The sequence below is a fragment of the Phocoena sinus genome, chromosome 14, assembly GCF_008692025.1.
Source record: "Phocoena sinus isolate mPhoSin1 chromosome 14, mPhoSin1.pri, whole genome shotgun sequence".
Taxonomy (NCBI): Eukaryota; Metazoa; Chordata; class Mammalia; order Artiodactyla; family Phocoenidae; genus Phocoena; species Phocoena sinus.
In genome coordinates, this window is record NC_045776.1 from 70588497 (window position 1) to 70605573 (window position 17077).

At 51.2% G+C, this 17077-nt stretch overlaps 1 protein-coding gene across 1 annotated transcript in view; it reads right to left on the reverse strand.

Annotated features, from left to right (window-relative positions):
- Nucleotides 1-17077, reverse strand: part of KIAA1671 (KIAA1671 ortholog) — a 188155-nt gene that overhangs the window by 18292 nt on the left and 152786 nt on the right. The gene's annotated exons all lie outside the window — the stretch shown is intronic.

The window sequence follows — 17077 nt, forward strand, 5'->3', positions numbered from 1 at the left end:
GCTCCCTACCGCTCTCGGAAGTGGGTCCAAACGTCTGTGCTGGGCACGAGGGTGACCTACCATCCAGGTTTGCCTAAGACATCGCAGGATGAAGGACGGCGGGTGCCAAAGCCAGGCAAACTGAGATGAAGGGGTCACCCTCCTGCGTCCTGTGTGGGCACCACCCTACCCCTGGCCAAACTTCTCTCCATCTTCACTGCCCCCAGGACTTATCAGTCTGGTTACGGTGCTCCCCCGTCCGTCCCCCGCCACCAGGTTCGCACGGTCGCCATGCTTCCACCACCAGCATCACCAGCACAGCCTTCGTGGAGCATTTAACTTGTCCCCGGTGTTGATCAAGCTGTCTGCATATCACCTCGCTGAGCTGCAGTCCCATGGCAATCCCATGAGGTGGAGCTCTTTAAAATCCCCATTTTACAGACGAGAACACTGAGGCTTAGAGAGGTGAAGTGACATGCCCCCCCATCAAACAGCCAGTAAATGATGAGGTGGGACTCAAACTCAGGCAGGGGGCTTGGACTGCAAGTCCAAACTGGCAACCACTGTGCCCCACGCAGCCCGGATCCCCGGTTCTGTCACCAACTGCTCGGTGACTGGTCTCTGCCCTCAGCCTGGACCCTAGGGAGAGGGTCCTGCTAACCACAGCACTAGCCAAAGGGCCTAACCTGGTACCTGGCACACGCTGGGAAGCCCACAGGTCTCCATCAAAGTGCTGGCCTCCTTAACTTGTTCACTCAGCAAATTAAAAGCCCGTCCCCCGGTGACTGACTGTTGAACTGGCTGACACTTGGGCCTCTGTGTTATTGATTGGGGAGCAGCCGGAATGTTCAAGGCAAACCCAAAACTCCAGCCCCTTGGGTGGCCATTGGCACAATAGCAATTCAAGATCAGCTCTGGTGCTTTGTGACCTCTAGAGGGGTGGGATAGGGAGGGTGGGAGGGAGGGAGACACAAGAGGGAAGAGATATGGGAACATATGTATATGTATAACTGATTCACTTTGTTATAAAGCAGAAACTAACACACCATTGTAAAGCAATTATACACCAATAAAGATGTTTAAAAAAAAATGGTTCTGAAGAGCCTAGGGGCAGGACAGGAATAAAGATGCAGACGTAGAGAATGGACTTGAGGACACGGGGAGGGGGAAGGGTAAGCTGGGACAAAGTGAGAGAGTGGCATGGACATATATACACTACCAAATGTAAAATACATAGCTAGTGGGAAGCAGCCACATAGCACAGGGAGATCAGCTCGGTGCTTTGTGACCACCTAGAGGGGTGGGATAGGGAGGGTGGGAGGGAGACGCAAGAGGGAGGAGATATGGGGACATATGTATATGTCTAACTGATTCACTTTGTTACAAAGCAGAAACTAACACACCATTGTAAAACAGTTATACTCCAATAAAGATGTTAAAAAAAAAAATGGCCTTGGCTTCTGAGCTTTGAAGGATGTTCCCAGTCACCATCTCTTGATGGCTTGGAGCCAGTGGATGAGGAATATGGAGGGAGTTGGGGGTCACGGGGCGAGGGGGTGAGAACAACTTGGCCCCCAGTTCCAGAAACAGCAGCAGGAGCGTCTCACTCCTTGTGTCCCACTGGGGTCAGGAGGCATGTCCTGCCACGAGGTGCTCTGGAGCATATGCCCCTCCTGCTCAAACACCTCCCACAGCTCCCTACTGTCCTCCTGCTGAGATCCAACACCCCTTGCAATTGATCCTCAAGTTTCCTGTCCAGTCCCATCTCCTAGCCCTGCCCCAAACAGAGGCCCATTCCACCCACCGAGACCTACTCACTGCATCCCACACAAGCCTTACCTTCCAGCCTCTGTGGCTTTGCTTGTACCTTTCCCCCTTCCTATCCATCCCTCCCAGCCCGAGCCATTGCAACAACCCACAGTGACCTTGCCTTCCCCTGCACTCTCCCTGCCTACTCTGGACTCATTTTTGTGCCAGGTAAAGTTTGACATATAAGTTATTTATGCAACAGACATCTACTGAGCACCTACCATGTGCTAGGCACTTGGGAACCAGGGGTGGGGTTCACTACACAGATTCTGTAACTCAGCCGAGGCAGCCTTTAAGATCGGACACTCCATCACCTGTGTTCCCCACCCAGAGCCTGCCTGGCACCCAGTAGGTACTTAGTGGCGGTGGGCAGACTGTCCTGCAGTAGCTTATCTTCCTCCCAGTGGGGAGCACGCCTCTTCACAGCTTCTACGGAGCCATCCTTAGCAGAGCAAACATGTGTGGTCCTGCAGAGTGAGCAGGAGCCTCGGGAAAAAGCTCTGCTGTGTGACCTCAGGGCTTTTGTCTCCCTCTCTGGGGCACAGGGACGTGGCAAGATGCCAATGAGAAGACCCACATGATAGCTCCAAGGGCGGGACCTGACATTCAGGAAACATCCCATAAATGCCCATCTCCTTCCTCATTCTCTTTCTCTCACCTTTTGGAGACACTTGCGTACCCCATGAGGGGATACTATGGGCGAGGTATGTGCAAGGACCCCAGGGAGTCAGGATAAACCTCTCAGTCACCCTGGTAAACAACCACACTCACACACCCTCATTTCGCTGCCTGTAGATTCCTTCTCCTCGTTACCCAAATCACAAAGGCTTGCTACAAGACATGTCAAAATTACAGAAAAGCACAAAAAATAATATTTAAAAGTCACCCATCACCTAGTGACCATATTCTGCTATAATCCTGCCCAGAATTTCATCTGGGTCCACTCCTTTAGAGCATCACGGTTAACGGCTGAAGAATGTTCGCTGCCCCGACACAGCGTTGTTCCTTTAATCGATCCCCAAGTGTCGTGGCATTTAGGTTGCTGTTCACCGTTATAATCAACCATACGATGAACGTCCTTGGGGCTGAAGTGACACATCTCTGATGACTCCCACAGGAGAACTCCCTAGGCAGAGAATCGCAGGGTGGAGGGGTAGCACATACAAGGCAGCCTTGGAACAGTCCATCCAAACTGCAAGTCTACAGCAGCATGCGAGGGTGGCCGTTAGCACGCCTGAGGGAGTCAGTCAGTCCCTAGGTGGGGAAACTTGGATGTCTTTGCCTTGAAAGGTCACCTGACATGGTCAGACGCCCAGTATCCTTAAGAGAATTCCCCCTGGGACCCAGGAATGGAAGTGGTCATCTGAGCATGGTCCCAGCTGCTTACTTCTTTCAAAGTTGTCACAGAATCGGCCATTCCCTAACTTAACCCACCACATGGGTCGGATTTGGAGGCCAGAGGTCGGGGCCTGGGGGGGCTGCCTCTGGTGGACTCGACATCCTTGTCCCCAGCAGCTTGCAGACGGCTGCAAGGTACATGCTAGGTCTGTGCCCCGTGTGTGCCAAGCTCAGCATAAGGCAGCAGGGTGACCGCTCAGGGACAGCTTACAGCTCAGGGTTGCGGGGGGAGAGGTTGCTGTCTCTGCTCTGCCCCAGCTGGGTGGTCTGGCCAAGGGACCCCGCCCATCCAAGCCTCAGTTTCCTCAGTGGAAAAACAAGGGTTGCTTTGAGGCTTCAGGGAGATAAGCCCTGGAACGCGTTAAGCTCAGTGCCTGGCATAGAGGTGCTCGGGACACAGGAGCTGATGCAATCAGAATCAGGTTCACGGCCCTCCCCAGAGTCAGGCAGGGGGACGGACTCCTGGCAAAGTGTGATTCTTCTCGGGTCCTCAAAACCCCCAAGAGATGGGGATCTTTCGATGCTGAGTGATAGAGGAAGGGATCTGCAGGTGGGGCCTCTGGAAATCAGCATGGCAAGTTCCGAAGGATGTTAAGGGTGGAATCAGGGCAGGAGGCAGGGGAATGCTTCCTGACGTCCTTTGGAAGGCTCTGGGCGGCAGGGTGTGGGGGGAATAAATGGTGCTCAGCAAAATACATTGGCTTCCACGCATCCCCACTTGTGGGTCCTCCCGCAGAGGTTTAAGATTCACGCTCAGGGATCTGTAATCCCCGCAGGCAGGGATGGAGGTCTTCTCCCTCCACTGCCTAAAGCCAGACTCAGGATTCCGGACAGCAGCATCCCTGACTCCTCTGTCACTCTCATCCCCGTGTCGGACCAATCCCCAAGCCCTTCAAAGTCTCCATCAGGAAGACTTTGGCCAGCTCTGGGGTCCCCCTGCCTCCCTCACCTCTGCTCCCCCCCGTCCCCATATATTCTCTTCCTATTACACTTTCCAAAACTGAAATCTAAGCCTGCAGGGTTTCTGCTCAAAACCCTTCAGTAGCTCCCCCAGGGTCAAGTCCAAACACCATAAGGATGGCTTGTAGGACTTTCATTAGTGGGGCTCTTTCCCCACCGTCCCCTGCCCCTCCTCCATCCCCAGGCCCTCCCAGCCCCTCCCACTGGCTGCTCCAGCCCGCTTTCCTCTTCTCACATTCCTCAGTTGGCCATCCCTCACCTCCAGACCTGCTGGAGCAGCCACCACCACCTGGCTGTCATTCAGATTTCAGCTTTGCTGGCTCTTCCTCCAGGAAGCCTTCCCTGAACTCCCCTCACCCAAGGCTGGCTCAGGAGCCAGCTCCCACCATTCCCTAGACCTCAAGTCTCTATATCTGTGCTGTCCAATATGATAGCCGCTAGCCACGTGTGGCTATTTAAATTTCATTTAAATTAATTAAAATGTTAAAAATACGAAGAATCCAGTTCCTCAGCGGCTCTAGCTATATTTCAAGGGCTCCATAGCCACGTGTGGCTACCACATTGAACAGCACAAGATACAGGACATTTCCATCATGGCAGAAAGTTTCTACTGAAGAGCACTGCTGTAGAACTTCCCAAATTATGTTCATTATAATTGACCTGTTTTTTTTCAGTCTCCCTTGAATGAGTACTATTTCTGGAGCCAGATGCCTGGATTTAAATCCAGGCTCCATCACACAGATCCTGTATTCAGGCTGTGTGACCTTGGGCAACTTACTTAACCTCTCTGTGCCTCAATGTCTGGACAACGCAGATGTTAAGTATTTGGTTGAATGCCATCTCAGTCCCTATGTTTTAACACAGGACCCCAAAATCTGGAGTACTCCAGGGGTTAGGATCATCTAAGGGAATTGATCTTGCAAACGAGGCTTAAGAAATCAAGCTGTTTGTCAGTACTTTCTCCCACTAGTATCCTGGTAACCTTGTGCGCAGTGCAAATTATTCATGTCTCGTCACTGTAGCAGACCCCGGTGGCACTTCAGATCAGCAAGTCTTGATCTTCACTCCCAGGGCTACGAGGCCTCAAGATCAACCACAGAAACGGTCCAAAACTCTTGTGAAACTTTCTGAAAGTCAGGTTTTTAAGTTAGCTTTAAGGCAGAGTATTCTTCCAAATCAGTTCGCCTTACTGGCTGCTATAAAAGCCCTCACTGTCTGCGGATGAGTAGATATCTACAAGGTGGTCTGAAAATACATGATGGATAAAGAGAAGCATTGTCTGAGGAACACACGTGTCCAAATTAGTCCCGCATTTGGGTCATCGGCAGGTCTTTTTTTTGACATGCACCCCCGATGGATATCAACCAGCCACAATCCAAATTTCAGCTGTCATTTGTCACACCAAGTCATCATATCTTAACATTTTTTTTTTTAAGATTTTTTTTTATGTGGACCATTTTTTAAAGTCTTTATCGAATTTGTTACAATTTTGCTTCTGTGTTATGGTTTTTGGGTTTTTGGCCATGAGGCATGTGGGATCTTAGCTCCCTGACCAGGGATCGAACCTGTACCCTCCGCACTGGAAGGCGAAGTCTTAACCACTGGACCACCAGGTAACTCGTGAATCTTAACATTTAGATCTCCAAGGACCCTTGAGTCTATTCAGCTGGCCCTTTTCAGATGATAAACTTTTTCAGATAGCTGATAAACTCAGAGGCAGGGATTCTCACGGGGAGTGAGAGGCAGAGCTGCGGGGCCTGGAACCCAGTTTTCTGGGCTCCTTCCAGCCCCCCACCTTGTCCAGGATGCTTCAAGAGGCTCAGATGAGGAAATGCACTTTAAAATGCTCTAAAAAAGCCTCGCGAACTTGGCGGGTTTAAAAACCACTTGCTCAGGCTAGCTCACCAAGCCCCAAGCTGGTGGTAGGTGAAAATTCTAGGTCCTCGTCTTGCAGGCAAACACGACTGCCGCAGCCCAGGACCTATAATGGACAGTTTTCCAACACCCAGGCTGGGGAGACCAGCCTAACAGACGCCTTTGAGGGTTGTGTTTAAACAAGTGGCAACACATGTCCTGAAATTTAAAACGTGCATACCCTGGACTCAGCAATTTTAGTTCCAGAAATTCATCTCAAGAAAGTCATTAGACACACTCACCAAGACCTATGAACACGGACGCTTCCCTGCAGGAGAGCAAAGATTGCAAAATACTGGACATAACATTGCAGAACACTGAATTGTCCTAAATATCCAGTAAGATGGGGATCGGTGAAATACACAATATGATATATCCACACGATGGAATAAACACAGCCAAAGAAAATGATGCTCAGAAAGAATGTTTACTGTCACAGAAAGATGTCTGCCTTATACTAGCAAATATTACTCTTTTAAAAAGGTAACAAAACAGCACATGTGTTGATACCAGCTTTGTAAAAACAAATATGTAAATGCATGTGAGAATAAGCAAAGGAAACCTCCAGAAGTTTCCACAGAAAACTGATACCAGTGGCACTGTATGTGGTGAGGAAATCGGCTGTCTTTCTATTATTGATGATGATTTTCGTTAGTATCCACACTTGTGATTTTTTTATCCCTATATCATCAGATAATAAAATTAAATAAAATTAATTAAATCATTCCTCCAACACTATCATATAGTAGACATCACGAATTAAAAACAAATCAGAAGGGGGCTCTTCATTTCTTAATCTCTATCAGAGCCCAGCAAACTCTTTCTATAAAGGGCCAGATAATAAATATTTTGGGCTTTGTGGGCCATGGGGTCTCTGTCCCAACTTCAGCTTTCCTGTCGTTACCATGTCAGCAGCACAATGCCTGTGTTCCAATAAAACTTTATTTACAAAACAGGTGGCTAGCTGGATTTGGCCCACAGGCAGTTGGCTGATCCCTGATCTATACCCTTTAGACTGTCAGCTGCATGAAAATGGGGACTCCTTCATCCACTGCTGCACCCCAGTGCTTAGAACCATGCCAGGCCTGGAGTACTTGTTGAATAAATACTTGCTGGAGGAATATGTTTCTGAAAATAACTTTTCTGCACTGAGTAGGTGTGAGCTCCTTACCCAGAAAAGGCCGTGTCATTAGGGAAGGAGTGAGGAAAAGAGAAAATATTATGCCTGCATGTATTCTGGGGTGTCTGACACATCCGCCTGGGAAAGAAGCCTGAGTCAGAACGGTGTTCGGTGGCCTGCGGCTGACGGGGCAATTCAAGATGTGCGTCCCCCTCCCATCTCTGCAACTGGACACTCTCAGCTGTGCAGGGTGCTCTGGTGTCATGGGACCCAGGCTGGGGTGACGCTGGCTCTGTCCCAGTGCCCCCGGGGCCTGGTGGCACCTCCCTGCCTTGTGCCCAGATCAGACTTGCACAATGGCTGAGCAATAATACTAACAATAGTATCAAGGGCTAACATTACTGTGAGCGCTGGTGATTACCATGACCTTTCACTTTGCCATCTAATGCTCCCAAACAACGCTATGTGGAAGGAACCGTAATGGACCCATTGTACAGGGGAGGAGACTGAGGCCCAGAGAGGGGACCTGACACACCCAAGGTGGTACAGTTAAAAAGTGGTGGAGCTGCAAATTGAACTTGGTTTGCTTGACACCCAAGCCCCAAAATACTCCCCCAAACCGCTGCATTCTCCAAGCTCTGGCTTGACATGGAGACCTATTGTAGGGCCTTCAATGACCATCTCACTGATGGGAAAATTGAGGGCCAGAGAGATGAAAGGATGCCTGGCCACGCCTCGAATCCAGGTGTCCTGATCCCCTGGTCTGTGCTTGATTACCACAGTGCATTCCCTAGCTGCACCCAGGGTGGGGCCTCAGGCCCAGAAAGGGGAGGAGGGGGGCAGCAGGCCAAGGATGGGCCGAGTCCCCCAGTGTGTCTCCCATCCACCCTGTAACCCCCGCTCCAGGCTCTTAAGAGCACTGTCTGTCCCACTGTGGCCCGCAGGGCCTGGATGTCCAGCGCCCACTCTCCTGGTCACCTCTTCTCACCCTCACTCCCTCCCGTGCTGCAGCCACAGTGATGCCCAAACACCCCGTGCACCTTCACAGCACAGCTGTTCGCCTGGCTAAGGGCGGCCTCCCTCACACCGCAGAGTGCGTGGTGGCCCCTCCGAGCAGATTCCCGCCTGAGTCTAGGTCCTTGTCCTGTCCCTCCGAGCCCTGGCCTCGGCTGGGGGTTCTCAGCACTTGGACGGTTCCTTGGATGCCTGTTCCTCCCAGTACACACAACCTCCAAAAGGGGAGAGCTGTGTCTCGTCACCATTGGATTCTCGGAGCTTAGTTACAGCTCTTGGCACAGAGTTAAGTGCTCACTGAATAATAAAGAAGGAGAGAGGAAGGGAGGAAAGAGGGAAGGTGGGGAGGAATGAAAAAACAAAAAGGAGAGAAGGGAGAACAAGGTAAGGCAGTCAGGCCAGAAGGAAGCGGACAGGAACGGTGCAGGACAGGAGCCCTCAGAACGCTCTCCCAGTGCCGTCAGCAAAAACGCGCAGTGTCCCCTCCCTGTGGACTTGTGTCCCAGCTAGGAGGCGTCGGTGCAGTTGATGGGCTTCTCGGAGTCCACAGTGTCACCTCAGGTGGCAACGCAAGCCAGGCCTTGTGCCCCTGCCCGTGGGGCATGATGCTTCCAGGGGAAGGTTGGTGGGACACCAGTTTCTGACCCCTCTCAATGGGCTCTGGGAACAACAGTGCAGTCTGGCCAGGTGTAGTCAGGTATAGCCAGGTGTGGCTTTGTGTGGCACACGGTGGTGGCTTGGATGGGGGCATAGCTAAGACAGAGAGCAAGACAAATGGAGAAAACACAACCGGCACTGGGAGGCGCGCGGAGGTGGGCACAGGGAGAGAGGTGCACAGGGCAAGAGTGACGAGCAGGTGGAGGACATGTGCTGGGCCTCAGTGAGGGGGCTGAACCGGCCCACCTGGGCGGTGGTGATGCAGCTCCCCCCACAGGAACACACCTGTTCCTGGACTGGGTCCGCTGACCCATCGTGGTGAGCAAAGGTGCCAGGCTCAGCGCTGGCTCCCTCTCTGGATGACCTCGAGCAAAGCCCCCACTTCTCTGAGCCTCGGTTTCCTCTCTTGGTGACTTAGTGGCTAGGGATGGCAGGTCTCAGGGGCCTTCTGCCACTTGATGGCTCACCTCTGCCTGGTGGCTAATGTCCAGAGCTCACCAAGCCGGCCTGTGTGAGCTGTCAGCTGTTTCCTGGTGAAGAGGGATTGGTTTCTTCCCCTTTAAAGGAGTGCCCGTTTGGACTGTTCACACCCTTGCTGGGTTTGCCCACCTGACTGATGATGAAATGATGCTGTTCACTCCTTGAATGAAATCAGGTTTCATAAACACTCTACGGAAAAGCTAGCAGTGCCTGGTGATTAGCAACGGAAAGCACGGACTTTCAGGTTGCAGATGGGAAATGAACCTACCCCAGGGCTCTGATGAGTTGGGAGGTGGGGAAGGCTCTGAGGTGGGGCAGACCAGGGCAAATCCAGCTCTGCCTTTTGGTAGCTATGAGCAAACCTCTCAAAACCTCAATTTTCCCATCTGTAAAATGGGGATGGGGAGGGCGCTTAGGGGAGTTGGGGGGATTTTGTAAGACATCTGGTGAGAGCTGCACACGCCCAGCATACGGTAAGTGCCAAATAGATTCCAGGCGAGATGATAGATTCCAGGCGAGATGATGATGATGATGACGACGACGACGTCCACGCTTAGTTCCCAGAAGCACATCGTTTAAACAAACACTCTAACAAGGAGGCCTGACAGCCCTGTCGTTCAGCTGAGAGCAAAGGGGCTGCCTTAACCAGATCCCTCAACATCTCTCCTGACCCGGACATCAGCCAGCTGCTCCCCTCCATCACGGAGTGAACTGACCCCAGCATACCTGCCCTCCTCCAGGGCCCAGCCGGGTACGCAGGCTGCAAAATGACAGCTCCGGCAGAGACACGCTGACTCTAGGGGGCAAGTGTGTCACCTAAAGTGACAGGAACACACGTTGGCAGCTGGTCCTCGGGAGGCGTGCCTGGTTCCAGCGGGGGGTGCCCCGCAGGGCTCCGTGGTCGGTGGAGGCTGTCTGGCTCTCCTGACGGCCTCCACCTCCAAGTCTATAAACAGAAAGGACAGCTGGGCTGGGGGGCCCAGGCTCTCATTGGCCTCGGAGGCGGCGTCTCCCAGACTCCAGAAACCCGGCAGGCACCCTATGCTCTGGGTGTCGGAGGTGGGCTAAGAGGCAAAAAAAGTAGTCATAACCAGGAACGTGTAAGGAGCACCCACCGCACGCCTGGCACCAAGTCAGATTTCTCATGTGCACCGTCTAGCTTAAGTCCCAGAGGAGATGCTTTCACATGCCCATTTCACAGATGGGCAGGTACAACAAGAAGGGACCTTGATACGGCTCTTCCTGCGTGCCAAGCTGCCGAGATCAGTCCTCCCAACAACCCTAAGAGGCAGGTACTGTGAATTATCCCCAGTTGCCGGATGAGAAGACCCAGGCACAGGGAGGTGACGCGACTCAGCCGGGGTCTCAGGAGTGAGTGAAGGGACCCGATTCAAACACAGGCGGCTCCAAGTCTATGGCCAGTTATGCCCCATTCCACCAACTCCTGCTGTCACTGCACCCAGGAAACGCCCCTCTGGGAGACTTCTTGGTATAGTCCATCAGCTGCTGGCCAGTGCTGGCCCAGGTCTGCCTGGAATGTGTCCCTGCAACACAGCTCAGGCACCAGCTCCTCCAAGAAGCCTCTCCTGACTGCCTCCATCGGCAGCGGGACTGGGTCTCCCCTTGGGACCCCATAAAATCCCCCTGTGCTCAGCTCATCATACAGCTTATTGTGCTGGACTGTGCTTACTGTTTGTTTGACGGTCTCCTCCAGGCTGTGAGCTCCCTGAGGGCAGGCACTGGGGTGTGTTCACCCTCAAACCCTGGCACCAAGTTAAGAGACAGCCACGGTGGTCAGGGGAGCAACTGACAATGGATGGATGCATGAAAATGAGTGAGTGAATGAATGAATGAATGAATCAGTGAGTGAGTGAATGAATGATCCACAGATGATCCCCGGACCCCTCTCTCATGTCCATGAACGATATTACTGTCTACTTAAAGACTCTTGATATATCCCAGGACCGTCTGTTTTCATATATGCCCTTAAATTTTAATTTTTGTTACATTTTAAAAAACAAATCTCTTTTCTAAAACATCATGTTCAGCATGCTGACAGTGAAAGCGGACTGGCGACTGTGATTTTTTTTTTTTTTTTTTTTGCGGTACGCGGGCCTCTCACTGTTGTGGCCTCTCCCGTTGCGGAGCACAGGCTCCGGACGCGCAGGCTCAGCGGCCACGGCTCACGGGCCCAGCCGCTCCGCGGCATGTGGGATCCTCCCAGACCGGGGCACGAACCCGTGTCCCCTGCATCGGCAGGCGGACTCTCAACCACTGCGCCACCAGGGAAGCCCTGTGATAATTTTTTAAGGTGCAAAACGGGAGAGATGGAGCCAGGGAGGGAGGACAATCCCCCCCAAATAACCAGGAACCAGGAACCTTCTATGCCTCACTTTGTGGGGAAGGGGCAGAGAACATTCTAAAAGTCCTGAGATACTTTTACACAGACAATTTCAATTTCCTTTTAAGTCTAAAGTTCTATTAATAAAAGGTCTACAGTCCTAAGGTTAAGATGAGCCAAGATAAAAGGGAATTTTGTTTTTTTTAATGTATTTTTATATTTTAAAATTATAGAACAATCATAGCATGGGATACTCTTTAATTATTCAAAGGAATGAGGAAGATGTATGTGTCCTGATATGGAGTGACTTCCAGGATACACTGTCAAGTGAATAAGGCAAGGCTGGAAGCAACAGGTGGAGTGAGGAAAAATATATACGTAAATATTTGAAAATGCACAGAATATGTGAGAAGGACATAGGAAAACTGTCATCACACTTGCCTCTGGGAGGGGAACCGAGTGACGGGGGGAGGGGGAGAGAGGGAAACATAGCTTTAAAATTCTACCTCTTTTTGTATTTTGTAACATTTGCTGTTGGTAGTTTTTAAAAATAAACGTTAGAATGTATGATTCTACGTAAATACATAATTCTTTCATGTTTCCTAGCATCTCCTTTTCATGGGATCTGCTCCCATCCACCCTAACTTGGCTCTCCTGGAGGGATTCTTAAAACAGTCTCAGCAAAATTTGACTCTTTTTTTTTTTTGAAACATCACATGTCAAAACATCTCTCTCATGTTTATTTCAGGCGATGGTGCAACTTGTCAGGTGACAGAACTGCAGCCTTGACGTAAGTGTGAACCCGGGGAGGAAGCGGGGAGCCGGTGTGTCTGTCCATTGCCTCAGGATCCCAAATCCTCCAGCATCTCTCCCGGGCAGGACACACCCACCACCCCCTCCACGATCTGTGGGCACATTACAATCTTACAGCACTGCTCCATTACCCCTGCTTCCGGTGATTCACCCAGAGAGACGCGCATGCATACACACCAATATACACGTATGCAAATATATACACAAATACATGTACACCAAAAAAATACACAAAAACACATACACACACACAAATGCAAACACATACACACACACACACGCACATATATATACACAAATACATACAGACAACAAACACACATAATACACATTGCACATACAGACAACACATACATAATAAACACAGATAACATACAACACACACACGAATACATACATACATCAACTCACACACCCAAAGATGCTCACAGCAGCAGCATTTGGTTTTTGGTTAACAGCAAACACAACCCAGTTATCTTTCCATAAGGGCATCTGTAAACAGGTTCATCCCTGCAAGGGAATCCATGCTGCCATCGAAAACAATGAAGTAGAATTTTAAGTGCTGATACGGAGATGTCAAAGCTGTTACAGAAAGTTTACTAGGAACAAGGGGCAGACAATTCCACCTTACACCACCCCCTTGGTCACCTTGGGCCCCATGATTAATGATTTCCTATCCCAGGTACCCAAAGTACTTCGGGGCCCCAGACAGAAGGGGAGGAGAGTGCACACAGGGGCTCAGGAGTGGCTGGTGACAGAGGGCACATGGCATGGCCCAGGCCTTGAAAAGTGAGTCAGATTGAACAGTTGGGGGAGAATGGAGAAGGCAGTGCACGTGACAAAACAGCCTAGGAACAGGTGAAGCGAAACACCATCTTCACTGACAGCAGGCTATGCTGGGGACTGGACAGACCCATCCCATCCACCCTGAGGTGCAGCCCTGCAGGAAAGGCTTAGGGACCCACCGTGAGGATAAGAGGCTGGTCTGCAGAGATGGCATGGAGCACGGATGGAGTGGGGGCAGGGCAGGGGCAGGGGCAGAGCCCGGGACCTCTCTGCTGTTGACGGGCCTGGCAGCTCCCTTGTTTATGAGTGCCCAGCTCCAGCGAAGGAGGAAAACCAGTTGGGCCGACATTCCATCGCCTGGAACAGAGCCAAGGGCCCCGTTTCCTTCTGGTGCCCAGCCCAGCCTGTGGTTTTGTTCAAAGACCCTGACCAGGGTCTAGGGCGCCGCCTGTTCTAACTCACAACTTGATCCACCTCTGCTTCCCAGTGCAGCCCTCGGGAAGCCAGAGAGGCCCTGGAAAATGCCTGGTGGATGGTGTCTCTTTGGCCAACTCTTAGAACCCAAGTCAGGGCAGAACTGCCTGCTTCAGGGTGCCGTTTGCTCATCACGTGGCTCACTGGGTCACAAGTGGGTGAGAGCACTCGGGAGCCTCCATCTTGAGCTCCAGGATTCAGGGGCTGGTCCCCATGCACTGCTCCAGGCCAGCTTACCGCTGGCTGCTGGCCAAGCCCAGAGGCATGTTCAAACAGACACTGCACCTTGGTCAAAGCCCACAAACAAAATAACAGACCCATCTGCAAGGAGCTGGTGCCCACGCAAGCTTTCAGGCATGCTGGAAAAGCCCTGGGCATCCTTGGGGCCAGCACCCACTTAACGGGACTTGGAAGGCAAACCTAGTGATTTTGAAAGGCTCCCGAACGTGTATTTCTCAATGTGGAGACAGCATCCAGGCGCAGGACCCTGGACGTCCGGCACTTGGGCACTTTGGCTCATCCTGGGTGAGCATGGACTACGTCCAGGTGCCAAGAAATGCACTTCACTGCATCAGCCCCCAAAGGGTCCTCCCACCGACCTGTGAAGTAGGTTTTAGTGTTACAGCTCCGCCAGCCCTGACCCCCTAACCCGGGGGCCAGATGCATTCTAATTCAGATTTTAGAAAGGCCACAGGCGAGTGCACACACTGTATATTGGGAGGAACCCCCAGTGGGGTCTAGAGGAGGCTCTGCCAACCTTAGAACTCTGGCCCGTTGCAGGGGGGCCGGCGCTGTGCGCTGGAGGAGGCCAGCAGTCTTCCTGGTCTGTACCGACCGATGCCCAAATCCACAGCTGTGACAACCCAAACTGTCTCCAGACATTGCCAAATGACCCTGGGGGGCAAAGCCGCGCCTGGTTGAGAACTGCTGGTCTACGTCATGCATTCTCTACAGGAATGATACTGTCCCTAAGGGGGTGAAAATTGGTTCTTGGTGGGGGGAACCTTGGCACAGATATGCATACAGCACACGTACAGGTGTACAATATTAGCTATGATATTAAAATTTCATGGAACGGCAATTAAGAAAAAGCTTTAAAAGGCCCTTTGGGGGATGATAACGAAAAAAATACCCAAAAGAGTGGGTAAACACTGGTGTAGTGCAACAGCCCACAAGCAAGCGTATTAATATTTCCGCAGCAAAATGTATGAATAGTCACACCGTGTGTAAATACTATTAATAACCTCATGTCAGTACATTGGTACAGGGTGGTTTTGCTACAAAGGAGAGCTTTGTGGATTTCAGAACGATGGATACGGGTTGCATATCTGCTGCTCCGTTTTACACAGGAGAGAACGGAGGCTCAGGGGAATTAAGCAACTTGCCTGTGTGCGCGCACGTGTGCTCACACGGAGGTCTAGCTGACACCAGAGGGATTTAGTCAGTGTGCTGTAAGAGCTCTTCGCCTCCGTCCCAGTTACCCGGCTTCCACAAGTTATTCTGGCTATGCAGGTGCGTGAAGATGAACGTCCAGGCATGTTTACTGCAGCATTATTTATACGGCAAAAAGACTGGGAACAACCTACGTGTCCCAAAATCAATTTGGGCCTGACTAAATAAAGTGGGCCTAACTGGAAAAATGGAATATAGTACAGCCACTGAGAATGAGGCTGCAGGTCCCGTTCATGACATGAGAAGTTAGTCCTAGAAGAGAAAATGAAAGAGAACTAGGTACAAAAGCATTCCTGCAGTATAATTCCATTTTGTTGCTCTATCTGCAAATATATGTATATATATTGCATATATATTTTTGCATGGATATATGTATACATGTATATAGCATATATATGCAAACATATACAAAAGATTATTTATACACACATGTGCATATATTATATATCTATGTATATATTTTGCATATATAGTGCACATAGGCAAAATATGAATATATTTATATATGCGTGTGTATATTCATATTCATATATATGTATCCATTTTGCACATATATGCAAAAAAATCTTAAAGGATACAGACATGTTATAAAGAATATTTCTAGGGGTGGTATATTAAGTAACTGTTTTCTTCTTGTCTATGATCTCATTTCTCTACGGTGAGCCTGTTTTGTGTAGTTTTTTTAAATAGGAGAAGGACCCGGAACACACCCAGGCAGGCGAGCACTGTGGCTGTCTGGCCCGGGGGAGGGGCAGAATGGTGCTCAGCCCCTTTTCACCTTCTCCCTGTCGTGGTGAGAGCTGGTGCTTGGTCTCCTACAGACGCAGACTTGCCCCCCACCCGGGGATTTAACTGCCGCCGGCAGGGCAGGGTCCTTCCTGTTTCCCAGCCTTGGTGTTAACGTGAGAATATCTGGGGACAGAGGAGCAGACAGATGAGGCCTTAGAGAAAGGGAGGGTAACAGCCTGAGAATGTCTACTGCCCGGTCCTGCTGGGCCTGCCCTGGACTCCCACCCACCTCCTCCGCTCAGCACAGAGAAGGGGCCTGGGCTCAGGCAGACCTCGGGTCCCTGGCCGTGCCTCTAATGAGCTGTGTGACCTCAGGTGAGTCTCATGGGGCCTCAGTTTCCCCCTCTGTAAAATAGGGGCCATCACCGGGGTTGCATCACTGGGTCAGAACACCATCCAGGGGTTCTGCTGCCAGGCAGGGGGCGGCCACCCTCTTGGGCCAACTGGTGGTGCCCTATCCAGCCCTTCCTATACAACGCCACCACGCAAAAGGGGAAAGGTGGAGAAAGAAACATGTCCATCGCACAAGCCGCAGGATCTGGGACTTTCCAACAGAAAGGGGGCTCAGAGGTTGCCTGGAGCTTGCCCAGTACAACAAGCACTTATTCAGTGCCTACTGTATGCCAGCTCCCTGCTAACGATGCTGAGGCACCTCAGATATCTGCCCGGGGGCAACTTAAAATCAAGTTGGGGAAGTGGACGTCTAAGCAGATCGTTTCAACAGGGAACAGGAAGGGCAATAGGCTGGAATGGTTGCAGCCAGAGGAAGGGCCTGGGGGAGATCAGGAAGGCTTCCTAGGGGCAGTGACTCTTGAGTTTCTCATGAGGAGCTGGGATTAGCCAGGGGAAGGAGAGGGGCGGTTAAGGCAGAGGAATAGGATGTGAAGTGACAAGGAAACTTCAAGGAGCCCAGTATTTATTCCTTGGGCATCAAGTCAGAAGTGAGAGGAGAGAGGCAGGGGCTGGGATGTTAGCTACAGACCATGCAGGGATTCAGGGAAGAGGGATGCCGGGTTGACAGGTGCCTTGGGGAAGACAGACCCAGGCTCCAGTCCTGGCTCCCTGGCTCTTAGAAGCTGTGTGGCCCTTGG